Genomic DNA, 22,552 nt, shown 5'->3' on the forward strand with positions numbered 1-22,552 from the left:
ATAAACTGATGCCCAGTAACACAGACACACACTTACACCAAGTAACAATGACAGACACTGATGCACAGTAACACAGACACACACTTACACCAAGTCACAAAGACATACACTGACACCCAGTAACAAAGACATACACTGACACCCAGTAACAAAGACACACAATGACACCAAGTAACAAAGGCACACACTGACACCAAGTAACAAAGACATACACTGATTCCCAGTAACACAGACACACACTTACACCAAGTAACAAAGACCTACACTGACACCAAGTAACAAAGACATTCACTGATACCCAGTAACACAGACACACACTTACACCAATTAACAAAGACATACACTGATACTCAGTTACACAGACACACACTTACACCAAGTAACAAAGGCATACGCTGACACCCAGTAACAAAAACATAAACTGACACCAAGTAACAAAGACATTCACTGATCCCCAGTAACACAGACACACACTTACACCGAGTAACAAAGACATACACTGACACCAAGTAACAAAGACATACACTGATACCCAGTAACACAGACACACACTTACACCACGTATCAAAGACAGACAATGAAACCAACTATCAAAGACATAAACTGATAACCAGTAACACAGACACACACTTACACCAAGTAACAAAGACATGCACTGACACCAAGTAACAAAGACGTACACTTACACCAAGTAACAAAGACATACACTGATACCCAGTAACACAGACACACACTGACACCAAGTAACAAAGACATCCACTGACACCAAGTAACAAAGACATACACATACACCAAGTAAAAAAGACATACACTGACACCAAGTAACAAAGACATACACTGATACCCAGTAACACAGACACACACATACACCAGGTAACAAAGACATACACTGATACCCAGTTACACAGACACACACTTACACCAAGTAACACAGACACACACAGACACCAAGTAACAAAGACATACACTGATACCCATAACACAGACACACACTGACACCAAGTAACAAAGTCATACACCGACACCAATTAACAAAGACATACACTGATACCCAGTAACACAGACACACACTTACACCAGGTAACAAAATACATATACAGACACCAAGTAACAAAGACATACACTTATACCAAGTAAAAAAGACATACACTGACACCAAGTAACAAAGACATACACTGATTCCCAGTAACACAGACACACACTTACACCAAGTAACAAAGACCTACACTGACACCAAGTAACAAAGACATTCACTGATACCCAGTAACACAGACACACACTTACACCAATTAACAAAGACATACACTGATACTCAGTTACACAGACACACACTTACACCAAGTAACAAAGGCATACGCTGACACCCAGTAACAAAAACATAAACTGACACCAAGTAACAAAGACATTCATTGATCCCCAGTAACACAGACACACACTTACACCGAGTAACAAAGACATACACTGACACCAAGTAACAAAGACATACACTGATACCCAGTAACACAGACACACACTTACACCACGTATCAAAGACAGACAATGAAACCAACTATCAAAGACATAAACTGATAACCAGTAACACAGACACACACTTACACCAAGTAACAAAGACATGCACTGACACCAAGTAACAAAGACGTACACTTACACCAAGTAACAAAGACATACACTGATACCCAGTAACACAGACACACACTGACACCAAGTAACAAAGACATCCACTGACACCAAGTAACAAAGACATACACATACACCAAGTAAAAAAGACATACACTGACACCAAGTAACAAAGACATACACTGATACCCAGTAACACAGACACACACATACACCAGGTAACAAAGACATACACTGATACCCAGTTACACAGACACACACTTACACCAAGTAACACAGACACACACAGACACCAAGTAACAAAGACATACACTGATACCCATAACACAGACACACACTGACACCAAGTAACAAAGTCATACACCGACACCAATTAACAAAGACATACACTGATACCCAGTAACACAGACACACACTTACACCAGGTAACAAAATACATATACAGACACCAAGTAACAAAGACATACACTTATACCAAGTAAAAAAGACATACACTGACACCAAGTAACAAAGACATACACTGATACCCAGTAACACAGACACACACTTACACCAAGTAACACAGACATACACTGAAACACAGTTACACAGACACACACTTACACCAAGTAACACAGACACACACAGACACCAAGTAACAAAGACATACACTGATACCCAGTAACACAGACAGACACTTACACCAAGTAACAAAGACATACACTGATACCCAGCCACACAGACACACACTTACACCAAGTATCACAGACATCCACAGACACCAAGTAACAAAGACACACACTTACACCATGTAACAAAGACATACACTGACACCAAGTAACAAAGACATACACTTACACCAAGTAAAAAAGACACACACTTACACCAAGTAACAATGACAGACACTGATACCCAGTAACACATACACACACTTACACCAGGTAACAATGACAGACACTGATACCCAGTAACACAGACACACACTTACACCAAGTAACAAAGACATACACTGACACCAAGTAACAAAGACATTCACTGATACCCAGTAACACAGGCACACACTTACAAGAAGTAACAAAGACATACACTGACACCCAGTAACAAAGACATACACTGACACCCAGTAACAAAGATACACAATGACACCAAGTAACAAAGGCACACACTGACACCAAGTAACAAAGACATACACTGATACCCAGTAACACAGACACACTCTTACACCAAATAACAAAGACATACACTGACACCAAGTAACAAAGACACTCACTGATACCCAGTAACACAGGCACACACTTACAACAAGTAACAAAGACATACACTGACACCAAGTAACAAAAACATAAACTGACACCAAGTAACAAAAACATTCACTGATCCCCAGTAACACAGACACACACTTATACCACGTATCAAAGACAGACAATGAAACCAACTATCAAAGACATAAACTGATAACCAGTAACACAGACACACACTTACACCAAGTAACAGAGACATACACTGACACCAAGTAACAAAGGCATACACTTACACCAAGTAACAAAGACATGCACTGACACCAAGTAACAAAGACGTACACTTACACCAAGTAACAAAGACATACAGTGATACCCAGTAACACAGACACACACTGACACCAAGTAACAAAGACATCCACTGACACCAAGTAACAAAGACATACACATACACCAAGTAAAAAAGACATACACTGACACCAAGTAACAAAGACGTACACTGATACCCAGTAACACAGACACACACATACACCAAGTAACAAAGACATACACTGATACCCAGTTACACAGACACACACATACACCAAGTAACACAGACACACACAGACACCAAGTAACAAAGACAAACACTGATACCCAGTAACACAGACACACACTGACACCAAGTAACAAAGTCATACACTGACACCAATTAACAAAGACATACACTGATACCCAGTAACACAGACACACACTTACACCAGGTAACAAAGACATATACAGACACCAAGTAACAAAAACATACACTTATACCAAGTAAAAAAGACATACACTGACACCAAGTAACAAAGACATAGACTGATACCCAGTAACACAGACACACACTTACACCAAGTAACAAAGACATACACTGAAACACAGTTACAAAGACACACACTTACACCAAGTAACACAGACACACACAGACACCAAGTAACAAAGACATACACTGATACCCAGTAACACAGACAGACACTTACACCAAGTAACAAAGACATAGACTGATACCCAGCCACACAGACAAACACTTACACCAAGTATCACAGACATCCACAGACACCAAGTAACAAAGACAGACACTGATACCCAGTAACACAGACGCACACTTACACCAAGTAACAAAGACATACACTTACACCAAGTAAAAAAGACACACACTTACACCAAGTAACAATGACAGACACTGATATCCAGTAACACAGACACACACTTACACCAGGTAACAATGACAGACACTGATACCCAGTAACACAGACACACACTGACACCAAGTAACAAAGTCATACACTTACACCAATTAACAAAGACATACACTGATACCCAGTAACACAGACACACACTTACACCAGGTAACAAAGACATATACAGACACCAAGTAACAAAGACATACACTTATACCAAGTAAAAAAGACATACACTGACACCAAGTAACAAAGACATACACTGATACCCAGTAACACAGACACACACTTACACCAAGTAACAAAGACATACACTGAAACACAGTTACACAGACACACACTTACACCAAGTAACACAGACACACACAGACACCAAGTAACAAAGACATACACTGATACCCAGTAACACAGACAGACACTTACACCAAGTAACAAAGACATAGACTGATACCCAGCCACACAGACACACACTTACACCAAGTATCACAGACATCCACAGACACCAAGTAACAAAGACAGACACTGATACCCAGTAACACAGACGCACACTTACACCAAGTAACAAAGACATACACTTACACCAAGTAAAAAAGACACACACTTACACCAAGTAACAATGACAGACACTGATATCCAGTAACACAGACACACACTTACACCAGGTAACAATGACAGACACTGATACCCAGTAACACAGAAGCACACTTACACCAAGTAACAAAGACATACACTGACACCAAGTAACAAAGACATTCACTGATACCCAGTAACACAGGCACACACTTACACCAAGTCACAAAGACATACACTGACACCAAGTAACAAAGACATTCACTGATACCCAGTAACACAGGCACACACTTTCAACAAGTAACAAAGACATACACTGACACCAAGTAACAAAGACATGCTCTGATACCCAGTAACACAGACACACACTTACACCAAGTAACAAAGACATACACTGATACTCAGTTACACAGGCACACACTTACACCAAGGAACAAAGGCATACACTGACACCCAGTAACAAAGACATACACTGACACCCAGTAACACAGACACACACGGACACCAAGTAACAAAGACATACACTGACACCCAGTAACAAAAACATACACTGACACCAGGTAACAAAGGCATACACTGACACCAAGTAACAAAGACATTCACTGATCCCCAGTATCACAGACACACACTTACACCAAGTAACAAAGACATACACTGCTACCCAGTCACATAGACACACACTTACACCAAGTATCAAAGACAGACAATGACACCAACAAACAAAGACATACACTGATACCCAGTAACACAGACACACACTTACACCAAGTAACAGAGACATACACTGACACCAAGTAACAAAGGCATATATTTACATCAAGTAACAAAGACATGCACTGACACCAAGCAACAAAGACGTACACTTACACCAATTAACAAAGACATACACTGATACCCAGTAACACAGACAAACACTTACACCAAGTAACAAAGACATACACTGACACCAATTAACAAAGACATACACTTACACCAGGTAAAAAAGACATAAACTGACACCAAATAACAAAGACATACACTGATACCCAGGAACACAGACACACACTTACACCAAGTAACAAAGACAGACACTGATACCCAGTTACACAGACACACACTTACACCAAGTAACACAGACACACACAGACACCAAGTAACAAAGACATACACTGATACCCAGTAACACAGACAGACACTTACACCAAGTAACAAAGACTTACACTGATACCCAGCCACATTGACACACACTTACACCAAGTATCATAGACATACACAGACACCAAGTAACAAAGACATACACTGATACCCAGTAACACAGACACACAAATACACCATGTAACAAAGACATACACTGACACCAATTAACAAAGACATACACTGATACCCAGTAACACAGACAAACACTTACACCAAGTAACAAAGACATACACTGACACCAATTAACAAAGACATACACTTACACCAGGTAAAAAAGACATAAACTGACACCAAGTAACAAAGACATACACTGATACCCAGGAACACAGACACACACTTACACCAAGTAACAAAGACAGACACTGATACCCAGTTACACAGACACACACTTACACCAAGTAACACAGACACACACAGACACCAAGTAACAAAGACATACACTGATACCCAGTAACACAGACAGACACTTACACCAAGTAACAAAGACTTACACTGATACCCAGCCACATTGACACACACTTACACCAAGTATCATAGACATACACAGACACCAAGTAACAAAGACATACACTGATACCCAGTAACACAGACACACAAATACACCATGTAACAAAGACATACACTGACAACAAGTAACAAAGACATGCACTTACACCAAGTAACACAGACATACACTGACGACAAGTAACAAAGACACACACTTACACCAAGTAACACAGACATACACTGACACCAAGTAACAAAGACATACACTGATGCCCAGTAACACAGACACACACTTACACCAAGTAACAATGACAGACACTGATACCCAGTAACACAGACACACACTTACACCAAGTCACAAAGACATACACTGTCACCCAGTAACAAAGACATACACTGACACCCAGTAACAAAGACACACAATGACACCCAGTAACAAAGGCACACACTGACACCAAGTAACAAAGACATACACTGATACCCAGTAACACAGACACACACTTACACCAATTAACAAAGACATACACTGATACTCAGTTACACAGACACACACTTACACCAAGTAACAAAGGCATAGACTGACACCCAGTAACAAAGACATACACTGACACCCAGTAACACAGACACACACGGACACCAAGTAACAAAGACACACACTGACACCCAGTAACAAAAACATAAACTGACACCAAGTAACAAAGACATTCACTGATCCCCAGTAACACATACACACACGTACACCAAGTAACAAAGACATACACTGACACCAAGTAACAAAGACATACACTGATACCCATTAACACAGACACACACTTACACCACGTATCAAAGACAGACAATGAAACCAACTATCAAAGACATAAGCTTATAACCAGTAACACAGACACACACTTACACCAAGTAAAAGAGACATACACTGACACCAAGTAACAAAGGCATACACTTACACCAAGTAACAAAGACATGAACTGACACCAAGTAACAAAGACGTACACTTGCACCAAGTGACAAAGACAATCACTGATACCCAGTAACACAGACACACACTGACACCAATTAACAAAGACATCCACTGACACCAAGTAACAAAGACATACACTTACACCAAGTAAAAAAGACATACACTGACACCAAGTAACAGAGACATACACTGATACCCAGTTACACAGACACACACTGACACCAAGTAACAAAGACATACACCGACACCAATTAACAAAGACATACACTGATACCCAGTAACACAGACAGACACTTACACCAGGTAACAAAGACATATACTGACACCAAGTAACAAAGACATACACTTATACCAAGTAAAAAAGACATACACTGACACCAAGTAACAAAGACATACACTGATACCCAGTAACACAGACACACACAGACACCAAGTAACAAAGACATACACTGAAACCCAGTAACACAGACACACACTTACACCAAGTAACACAGACACACACAGACACCAAGTAACAAAGACATACACTGATACCCAGTAACACAGACAGACACTTACACCAAGTAACAAAGACATACACTGATACCCAGCCACACAGCCACACACTTACACCAATTATCACAGACATCCACAGACACCAAGTAACAAAGACAGACACTGATACGCAGTAACACAGACACACACTTACACCAGGTAACAAAGACATATACTGACACCAAGTAACAAAGACATACACTTATACCAAGTAAAAAAGACATACACTGACACCAAGTAACAAAGACATACACTGATACCAAGTAACAAAGACATACACTGATACCCAGTAACACAGACACACACTTACACCAAGTAACAAAGACAGACACTTACACCAAGTAACAAAGAAATACACTGACACGAAGTAACAAAGACATACACTTACACCAAGTAACAAAGACATACACTGACACCAATTAACAAAGACATACACTTACACCAAGTAACAAAGACATACAGTGACACCAAGTAACAAAGACATACACTGATACCCAGTAACACAGACACACACTTACACCATGTAGCAAAGACATACACTGACACCAAGTAACAAAGACATACACTTACACCAAGTAACAGAGACAGACACAGACACCAAGTGACAAAGACATACACTGATACCCAGCAACACAGACACACACTGACACCAAGTAACACAGACACACACTTACACCAAGTAACAAAGACAGACACTAATACCCAGTAACACAGGCACACACTTACAACAAGTAACAAAGACATACACTGACACCAAGTAACAAAGACATTCACTGATACCCAGTAACACAGACACACACTTATACCAAGTAACAAAGACATACACTGATACTCAGTTACACAGACACACACTTACACCAAGTAACAAAGGCAGACACTGACACCCAGTAACAAAGACATACACTGACACCCAGTAACACAGACACACACGGACACCAGGTAACAAAGACATACACTGACACCCAGTAACAAAAACATACACTGACACCAGGTAACAAAGACATACACTGACACCAAGTAACAAAGACATTCACTGATCCCCAGTAACACAGACACACACTTACACCAAGTAACAAAGGCATACACTGACACCAACAAACAAAGACATACACTGATACCCAGTAACACAGACACACACTTACACCAAGTATCAAAGACAGACAATGACACCAACAAACAAAGACATACACTGATACCCAGTAACACAGACACACACTTGCACCAAGTAACAGAGACATACACTGACACCAAGTAACAAAGGCATTTACTTACACCAAGTAACAAAGACATGCACTGACACCAAGTAACAAAGACGTACACTTACACCAAGTAACAAAGACATACACTGATACCCAGCAACACAGACACACACTGACACCATGTAACAAAGACATACACTGACACCAATTAACAAAGACATACACTGATACCCAGTAACACAGACAAACACTTACACCAAGTAACAAAGACATACACTGACACCAATTAACCAAGACATACACTTACACCAAGTAAAAAAGACATACACTGACACCAAGTAACAAAGACATACACTGATACCCAGGAACACAGACACACACTTACACCAAGTAACAAAGACAGACACTGATACCCAGTTACACAGACACACACAGACACCAAGTAACAGAGACATACAGTGATACCCAGTAACACAGACACACACTTACACCATGTAGCAAAGACATACACTGACACCAAGTAACAAAGACATACACTTACACCAAGTAACAGAGACAGACACAGACACCAAGTGACAAAGACATACACTGATACCCAGCAACACAGACACACACTGACACCAAGTAACACAGACACACACTTACACCAAGTAACAAAGACAGACACTAATACCCAGTAACACAGGCACACACTTACAACAAGTAACAAAGACATACACTGACACCAAGTAACAAAGACATTCACTGATACCCAGTAACACAGACACACACTTATACCAAGTAACAAAGACATACACTGATACTCAGTTACACAGACACACACTTACACCAAGTAACAAAGGCATACACTGACACCCAGTAACAAAGACATACACTGACACCCAGTAACACAGACACACACGGACACCAAGTAACAAAGACATACACTGACACCCAGTAACAAAAACATACACTGACACCAGGTAACAAAGACATACACTGACACCAAGTAACAAAGACATTCACTGATCCCCAGTAACACAGACACACACTTACACCAAGTAACAAAGGCATACACTGACACCAAGTAACAAAGACATACACTGCTACCCAGTCACATAGACACACACTTACACCAAGTATCAAAGACAGACAATGACACCAACAAACAAAGACATACACTGATACCCAGTAACACAGACACACACTTGCACCAAGTAACAGAGACATACACTGACACCAAGTAACAAAGGCATTTACTTACACCAAGTAACAAAGACATGCACTGACACCAAGTAACAAAGACGTACACTTACACCAAGTAACAAAGACATACACTGATACCCAGCAACACAGACACACACTGACACCATGTAACAAAGACATACACTGACACCAAGTAACAAAGAAATACACTGACACCAATTAACCAAGACATACACTTACACCAAGTAAAAAAGACATACACTGACACCAAGTAACAAAGACATACACTGATACCCAGGAACACAGACACACACTTACACCAAGTAACAGAGACAGACACTGATACCCAGTTACACAGACACACACAGACACCAAGTAACAGAGACATACAGTGATACCCAGTAACACAGACAGACACTTACACCAAGTAACAAAGACTTACACTGATACCCAGCCACATTGACACACACTTACACCAAGTATCACAGACATACACAGACACCAAGTAACAAAGCCATACACTGATACCCAGTAACACAGACACACAAATACACCATGTAACAAAGACATACACTGACACCAAGTAACAAAGACATGCACTTACACCAAGTGACACAGACATACACTGACACCAAGTAACAAAGACACACACTTACACCAAGTAACACAGACATACACTGACACCAAGTAACAAAGACATACACTGATGCCCAGTAACACAGACACACACTTACACCAAGTAACAATGACAGACACTGATACCCAGTAACACAGACACACACTGACACCCAGTAACAAAGACATACACTGACACCCAGTAACAAAGACATACACTGACACCCAGTAACAAAAACATACACTGACACCAGGTAACAAAGACATACACTGACACCAAGTAACAAAGACATTCACTGATCCCCAGTAACACAGACACACACTTACACCAAGTAACAAAGGCATACACTGACACCAAGTAACAAAGACATACACTGCTACCCAGTCACATAGACACACACTTACACCAAGTATCAAAGACAGACAATGACACCAACAAACAAAGACATACACTGATACCCAGTAACACAGACACACACTTACACCAAGTAACAGAGACATACACTGATACCAAGTAACAAAGGCATTTACTTACACCAAGTAACAAAGACATGCACTGACACCAAGTAACAAAGACGTACACTTACACCAAGTAACAAAGACATACACTGATACCCAGCAACACAGACACACACTGACACCATGTAACAAAGACATACACTGACACCAATTAACAAAGACATACACTGATACCCAGTAACACAGACAAACACTTACACCAAGTAACAAAGACATACACTGACAACAATTAACAAAGACATACACTTACACCAAGTAAAAAATACATACACTGTCACCAAGTAACAAAGACATACACTGATACCCAGGAACACAGACACACACTTACACCAAGTAACAAAGACATACACTGATACCCAGTTACACAGACACACACAGACACCAAGTAACAAAGACATACAGTGATACCCAGTAACACAGACAGACACTTACACCAAGTAACAAAGACTTACACTGATACCCAGCCACATTGACACACACTTACACCAAGTATCACAGACATACACAGACACCAAGTAACAAAGCCATACACTGATACCCAGTAACACAGACACATAAATACACCATGTAACAAAGACATACACTGACACCAAGTAACAAAGACATGCACTTACACCAAGTAACACAGACATACACTGACACCAAGTAACAAAGACACACACTTACACCAAGTAACACAGACATACACTGACACCAAGTAACAAAGACATACACTGATGCCCAGTAACACAGACACACACTTACACCAAGTAACAATGACAGACACTGATACCCAGTAACACAGACACACACTTACACCAAGTCACAAAGACATACACTGACACCCAGTAACAAAGACATACACTGACACCCAGTAACAAAGACACACAATGACACCAAGTAACAAAGGCACACACTGACACCAAGTAACAAAGACATACACTGATACCCAGTAACACAGACACACACTTACACCAAGTAACAAAGACATACACTGACACCAAGTAACAAAGACATTCACTGATACCCAGTAACACAGACACACACTTACACCAAGTAACAAAGACTTACACTGATACTCAGTTACACAGACACACACTTACACCAAGTAACAAAGGCATACACTGACACCCAGTTACAAAGACATACACTGACACCCAGTAACACAGACACACACGGACACCAAGTAACAAAGACATACACTGACACCCAGTAACAAAAACATAAACTGACACCAAGTAACAAAGACATTCACTGATCCCCAGTAACACAGACACACACTTACACCAAGTAACAAAGACATACACTGACACCAAGTAACAAAGACATACACTGATACCCAGTAACACAGACACACACTTACACCACGTATCAAAGACAGACAATGAAACCAACTATCAAAGACATAAACTGATAACCAGTAACACAGACAAACACTTACACCAAGTAAAAGAGACTTACACTGACACCAAGTAACAAAGGCATACACTTACAACAAGTAACAAAGACATGCACTGACACCAAGTAACACAGACACACACAGACACCAAGTAACAAAGACATCCACTGACACCAAGTAACAAAGACATACACTAACACCAAGTAAAAAAGACATACACTGACACCAAGTAACAAAGACATACACTGATACCCGGTAACACAGACACACACATACACCAACTAACAAAGACATACACTGATACCCAGTTACACAGACATACACTTACACCAAGTAACACAGACACACACAGACAACAAGTAACAAAGACATACACTGATACCCAGTAACACAGACACACACTGACACCAAGTAACAAAGAAATACACGGACACCAATTAACAAAGACATACACTGATACCCAGTAACACAGACACACACTTACACCAGGTAACAAAGACATATACTGACACCAAGTAACAAAGACATACACTTATACCAAGTAAAAAAGACATACACTGACACCAAGTAACAAAGACATACACTGATACCCAGTAACATAGACACTCACTTACACCAAGTAACAAAGACATACACTGAAACCCAGTTACAAAGACACACACTTACACCAAGTAACACAGACACACACAAACACCAAGTAACAAAGACATACACTGATACCCAGTAACACAGACAGACACTTACACCAAGTAACAAAGACATACACTGATACCCAGCCACACAGACACACACTTACACCAAGTATCACAGACATCCACAGACACCAAGTAACAAAGACAGACACTGATACCCAGTAACACAGACACACACTTACACCATGTAACAAAGACATACACTGACACCAAGTAACAAAGACATACACTTACACCAAGTAAAAAAGACACACACTTACACCAAGTAACAATGACAGACACTGATACCCAGTAACACAGACACACACTTACACCAGCTAACAAAGACATATACTGACACCAAGTAACAAAGACATACACTTATACCAAGTAAAAAAGACATACACTGACACCAAGTAACAAAGACATGCACTGATACCAAGTAACAAAGACATGCACTGATACCCAGTAACACAGACACACACTTACACCAAGTAACAAAGACAGACACTGACACCAATTAACAAAGACATACACTTACAACAATTAACACAGACATACACTGACACCAAGTAACAAAGACATACACTTACACCAAGAAACAAAGACATACAGTGACACCAAGTAACAAAGACATACACTGATACCCAGTAACACAGACACACACTTACACCAAGTAACAAAGAAAGACAATGACACCAAGTAACAAAGACATACACTGATACCCAGTAACACAGACACACACTTACACCAAGTAACAAAGACATACACTGATACCCAGTAACACAGACAGACACTTACACCAAGTAACAAAGACATAGACTGATACCCAGCCACACAGACACACACTTACACCAAGTATCACAGACATCCACAGACACCAAGTAACAAAGACAGACACTGATACCCAGTAACACAGACGCACACTTACACCAAGTAACAAAGACATACACTTACACCAAGTAAAAAAGACACACACTTACACCAAGTAACAATGACAGACACTGATATCCAGTAACACAGACACACACTTACACCAGGTAACAATGACAGACACTGATACCCAGTAACACAGAAGCACACTTACACCAAGTAACAAAGACATACACTGACACCAAGTAACAAAGACATTCACTGATACCCAGTAACACAGGCACACACTTACACCAAGTCACAAAGACATACACTGACACCAAGTAACAAAGACATTCACTGATACCCAGTAACACAGGCACACACTTTCAACAAGTAACAAAGACATACACTGACACCAAGTAACAAAGACATGCACTGATACCCAGTAACACAGACACACACTTACACCAAGTAACAAAGACATACACTGATACTCAGTTACACAGGCACACACTTACACCAAGGAACAAAGGCATACACTGACACCCAGTAACAAAGACATACACTGACACCCAGTAACACAGACACACACGGACACCAAGTAACAAAGACATACACTGACACCCAGTAACAAAAACATACACTGACACCAGGTAACAAAGGCATACACTGACACCAAGTAACAAAGACATACACTGATACCCAGTAACACAGACAGACACTTACACCAAGTAACAAAGACTTACACTGATACCCAGCCACATTGACACACACTTACACCAAGTATCATAGACATACACAGACACCAAGTAACAAAGACATACACTGATACCCAGTAACACAGACACACAAATACACCATGTAACAAAGACATACACTGACAACAAGTAACAAAGACATGCACTTACACCAAGTAACACAGACATACACTGACGACAAGTAACAAAGACACACACTTACACCAAGTAACACAGACATACACTGACACCAAGTAACAAAGACATACACTGATGCCCAGTAACACAGACACACACTTACACCAAGTAACAATGACAGACACTGATACCCAGTAACACAGACACACACTTACACCAAGTCACAAAGACATACACTGTCACCCAGTAACAAAGACATACACTGACACCCAGTAACAAAGACACACAATGACACCCAGTAACAAAGGCACACACTGACACCAAGTAACAAAGACATACACTGATACCCAGTAACACAGACACACACTTACACCAAGTAACAAAGACTTACACTGACACCAAGTAACAAAGACATGCACTGATACTCAGTAACACAGACACACACTTACACCAATTAACAAAGACATACACTGATACTCAGTTACACAGACACACACTTACACCAAGTAACAAAGGCATAGACTGACACCCAGTAACAAAGACATACACTGACACCCAGTAACACAGACACACACGGACACCAAGTAACAAAGACACACACTGACACCCAGTAACAAAAACATAAACTGACACCAAGTAACAAAGACATTCACTGATCCCCAGTAACACATACACACACGTACACCAAGTAACAAAGACATACACTGACACCAAGTAACAAAGACATACACTGATACCCATTAACACAGACACACACTTACACCACGTATCAAAGACAGACAATGAAACCAACTATCAAAGACATAAGCTTATAACCAGTAACACAGACACACACTTACACCAAGTAAAAGAGACATACACTGACACCAAGTAACAAAGGCATACACTTACACCAAGTAACAAAGACATGAACTGACACCAAGTAACAAAGACGTACACTTGCACCAAGTGACAAAGACAATCACTGATACCCAGTAACACAGACACACACTGACACCAATTAACAAAGACATCCACTGACACCAAGTAACAGAGACATACACTGATACCCAGTTACACAGACACACACTGACACCAAGTAACAAAGACATACACCGACACCAATTAACAAAGACATACACTGATACCCAGTAACACAGACAGACACTTACACCAGGTAACAAAGACATATACTGACACCAAGTAACAAAGACATACACTTATACCAAGTAAAAAAGACATACACTGACACCAAGTAACAAAGACATACACTGATACCCAGTAACACAGACACACACAGACACCAAGTAACAAAGACATACACTGATACCCAGTAACACAGACACACACTTACACCAAGTAACACAGACACACACAGACACCAAGTAACAAAGACATACACTGATACCCAGTAACACAGACAGACACTTACACCAAGTAACAAAGACATACACTGATACCCAGCCGCACAGCCACACACTTACACCAATTATCACAGACATCCACAGACACCAAGTAACAAAGACAGACACTGATACGCAGTAACACAGACACACACTTACACCAGGTAACAAAGACATATACTGACACCAAGTAACAAAGACATACACTTATACCAAGTAAAAAAGACATACACTGACACCAAGTAACAAAGACATACACTGATACCAAGTAACAAAGACATACACTGATACCCAGTAACACAGACACACACTTACACCAAGTAACAAAGACAGACACTTACACCAAGTAACAAAGAAATACACTGACACGAAGTAACAAAGACATACACTTACACCAAGTAACAAAGACATACACTGACACCAATTAACAAAGACATACACTTACACCAAGTAACAAAGACATACAGTGACACCAAGTAACAAAGACATACACTGATACCCAGTAACACAGACACACACTTACACCATGTAGCAAAGACATACACTGACACCAAGTAACAAAGACATACACTTACACCAAGTAACAGAGACAGACACAGACACCAAGTGACAAAGACATACACTGATACCCAGCAACACAGACACACACTGACACCAAGTAACACAGACACACACTTACACCAAGTAACAAAGACAGACACTAATACCCAGTAACACAGGCACACACTTACAACAAGTAACAAAGACATACACTGACACCAAGTAACAAAGACATTCACTGATACCCAGTAACACAGACACACACTTATACCAAGTAACAAAGACATACACTGATACTCAGTTACACAGACACACACTTACACCAAGTAACAAAGGCATACACTGACACCCAGTAACAAAGACATACACTGACACCCAGTAACACAGACACACACGGACACCAGGTAACAAAGACATACACTGACACCCAGTAACAAAAACATACACTGACACCAGGTAACAAAGACATACACTGACACCAAGTAACAAAGACATTCACTGATCCCCAGTAACACAGACACACACTTACACCAAGTAACAAAGGCATACACTGACACCAACAAACAAAGACATACACCGATACCCAGTAACACAGACACACACTTACACCAAGTATCAAAGACAGACAATGACACCAACAAACAAAGACATACACTGATACCCAGTAACACAGACACACACTTGCACCAAGTAACAGAGACATACACTGACACCAAGTAACAAAGGCATTTACTTACACCAAGTAACAAAGACATGCACTGACACCAAGTAACAAAGACGTACACTTACACCAAGTAACAAAGACATACACTGATACCCAGCAACACAGACACACACTGACACCATGTAACAAAGACATACACTGACACCAATTAACAAAGACATACACTGATACCCAGTAACACAGACAAACACTTACACCAAGTAACAAAGACATACACTGACACCAATTAACCAAGACATACACTTACACCAAGTAAAAAAGACATACACTGACACCAAGTAACAAAGACATACACTGATACCCAGGAACACAGACACACACTTACACCAAGTAACAAAGACAGACACTGATACCCAGTTACACAGACACACACAGACACCAAGTAACAGAGACATACAGTGATACCCAGTAACACAGACACACACTTACACCATGTAGCAAAGACATACACTGACACCAAGTAACAAAGACATACAATTACACCAAGTAACAGAGACAGACACAGACACCAAGTGACAAAGACATACACTGATACCCAGCAACACAGACACACACTGACACCAAGTAACACAGACACACACTTACACCAAGTAACAAAGACAGACACTAATACCCAGTAACACAGGCACACACTTACAACAAGTAACAAAGACATACACTGACACCAAGTAACAAAGACATTCACTGATACCCAGTAACACAGACACACACTTATACCAAGTAACAAAGACATACACTGATACTCAGTTACACAGACACACACTTACACCAAGTAACAAAGGCATACACTGACACCCAGTAACAAAGACATACACTGACACCCAGTAACACAGACACACACGGACACCAAGTAACAAAGACATACACTGACACCCAGTAACAAAAACATACACTGACACCAGGTAACAAAGACATACACTGACACCAAGTAACAAAGACATTCACTGATCCCCAGTAACACAGACACACACATACACCAAGTATCAAAGGCATACACTGACACCAAGTAACAAAGACATACACTGCTACCCAGTCACATAGACACACACTTACACCAAGTATCAAAGACAGACAATGACACCAACAAACAAAGACATACACTGATACCCAGTAACACAGACACACACTTGCACCAAGTAACAGAGACATACACTGACACCAAGTAACAAAGGCATTTACTTACACCAAGTAACAAAGACATGCACTGACACCAAGTAACAAAGACGTACACTTACACCAAGTAACAAAGACATACACTGATACCCAGCAACACAGACACACACTGACACCATGTAACAAAGACATACACTGACACCAATTAACAAAGACATACACTGATACCCAGTAACACAGACAAACACTTACACCAAGTAACAAAGACATACACTGACACCAATTAACCAAGACATACACTTACACCAAGTAAAAAAGACATACACTGACACCAAGTAACAAAGACATACACTGATACCCAGGAACACAGACACACACTTACACCAAGTAACAAAGACAGACACTGATACCCAGTTACACAGACACACACAGACACCAAGTAACAGAGACATACAGTGATACCCAGTAACACAGACAGACACTTACACCAAGTAACAAAGACTTACACTGATACCCAGCCACATTGACACACACTTACACCAAGTATCACAGACATACACAGACACCAAGTAACAAAGCCATACACTGATACCCAGTAACACAGACACACAAATACACCATGTAACAAAGACATACACTGACACCAAGTAACAAAGACATGCACTTACACCAAGTGACACAGACATACACTGACACCAAGTAACAAAGACACACACTTACACCAAGTAACACAGACATACACTGACACCAAGTAACAAAGACATACACTGATGCCCAGTAACACAGACACACACTTACACCAAGTAACAATGACAGACACTGATACCCAGTAACACAGACACACACTTACACCAAGTCACAAAGACATACACTGACACCCAGTAACAAAGACATACACTGACACCCAGTAACAAAAACATACACTGACACCAGGTAACAAAGACATACACTGACACCAAGTAACAAAGACATTCACTGATCCCCAGTAACACAGACACACACTTACACCAAGTAACAAAGGCATACACTGACACCAAGTAACAAAGACATACACTGCTACCCAGTCACATAGACACACACTTACACCAAGTATCAAAGACAGACAATGACACCAACAAACAAAGACATACACTGATACCCAGTAACACAGACACACACTTACACCAAGTAACAGAGACATACACTGACACCAAGTAACAAAGGCATTTACTTACACCAAGTAACAAAGACATGCACTGACACCAAGTAACAAAGACGTACACTTACACCAAGTAACAAAGACATACACTGATACCCAGCAACACAGACACACACTGACACCATGTAACAAAGACATACACTGACACCAATTAACAAAGACATACACTGATACCCAGTAACACAGACAAACACTTACACCAAGTAACAAAGACATACACTGACACCAATTAACAAAGACATACACTTACACCAAGTAAAAAATACATACACTGTCACCAAGTAACAAAGACATACACTGATACCCAGGAACACAGACACACACTTACACCAAGTAACAAAGACATACACTGATACCCAGTTACACAGACACACACAGACACCAAGTAACAAAGACATACAGTGATACCCAGTAACACAGACAGACACTTACACCAAGTAACAAAGACTTACACTGATACCCAGCCACATTGACACACACTTACACCAAGTATCACAGACATACACAGACACCAAGTAACAAAGCCATACACTGATACCCAGTAACACAGACACATAAATACACCATGTAACAAAGACATACACTGACACCAAGTAACAAAGACATGCACTTACACCAAGTAACACAGACATACACTGACACCAAGTAACAAAGACACACACTTACACCAAGTAACACAGACATACACTGACACCAAGTAACAAAGACATACACTGATGCCCAGTAACACAGACACACACTTACACCAAGTAACAATGACAGACACTGATACCCAGTAACACAGACACACACTTACACCAAGTAACAAAGACATACACTGACACCCAGTAACAAAGACATACACTGACACCCAGTAACAAAGACACACAATGACACCAAGTAACAAAGGCACACACTGACACCAAGTAACAAAGACATACACTGATACCCAGTAACACAGACACACACTTACACCAAGTAACAAAGACATACACTGACACCAAGTAACAAAGACATTCACTGATACCCAGTAACACAGACACACACTTACACCAAGTAACAAAGACTTGCACTGACACCAAGTAACAAAGACATGCACTGATACTCAGTAACACAGACACACACTTACACCAATTAACAAAGACATACACTGATACTCAGTTACACAGACACACACTTACACCAAGTAACAAAGGCATACACTGACACCCAGTTACAAAGACATACACTGACACCCAGTAACACAGACACACACGGACACCAAGTAACAAAGACATACACTGACACCCAGTAACAAAAACATAAACTGACACCAAGTAACAAAGACATTCACTGATCCCCAGTAACACAGACACACACTTACACCAAGTAACAAAGACATACACTGACACCAAGTAACAAAGACATACACTGATACCCAGTAACACAGACACACACTTACACCACGTATCAAAGACAGACAATGAAACCAACTATCAAAGACATAAACTGATAACCAGTAACACAGACAAACACTTACACCAAGTAACAGAGACATACACTGACACCAAGTAACAAAGGCATACACTTACAACAAGTAACAAAGACATGCACTGACACCAAGTAACACAGACACACACAGACACCAAGTAACAAAGACATCCACTGACACCAAGTAACAAAGACATACACTAACACCAAGTAAAAAAGACATACACTGACACCAAGTAACAAAGACATACACTGATACCCGGTAACACAGACACACACATACACCAACTAACAAAGACATACACTGATACCCAGTTACACAGACATACACTTACACCAAGTAACACAGACACACACAGACAACAAGTAACAAAGACATACACTGATACCCAGTAACACAGACACACACTGACACCAAGTAACAAAGAAATACACGGACAAAAATTAACAAAGACATACACTGATACCCAGTAACACAGACACACACTTACACCAGGTAACAAAGACATATACTGACCCCAAGTAACAAAGACATACACTTATACCAAGTAAAAAAGACATACACTGACACCAAGTAACAAAGACATACACTGATACCCAGTAACATAGACACACACTTACACCAAGTAACAAAGACACACACTGAAACCCAGTTACAAAGACACACACTTACACCAAGTAACAAAGACATACACTGATACCCAGCCACACAGACACACACTTACACCAAGTATCACAGACATCCACAGACACCAAGTAACAAAGACAGACACTGATACCCAGTAACACAGACACACACTTACACCATGTAACAAAGACATACACTGACACCAAGTAACAAAGACATACACTTACACCAAGTAAAAAAGACACACACTTACACCAAGTAACAATGACAGACACTGATACCCAGTAACACAGACACACACTTACACCAGCTAACAAAGACATATACTGACACCAAGTAACAAAGACATACACTTATACCAAGTAAAAAAGACATACACTGACACCAAGTAACAAAGACATGCACTGATACCAAGTAACAAAGACATGCACTGATACCCAGTAACACAGACACACACTTAC

The sequence above is a fragment of the Heterodontus francisci genome, chromosome 21 (genome assembly GCF_036365525.1).
Source record: "Heterodontus francisci isolate sHetFra1 chromosome 21, sHetFra1.hap1, whole genome shotgun sequence".
In the NCBI taxonomy this organism is placed as follows: domain Eukaryota; kingdom Metazoa; phylum Chordata; class Chondrichthyes; order Heterodontiformes; family Heterodontidae; genus Heterodontus; species Heterodontus francisci.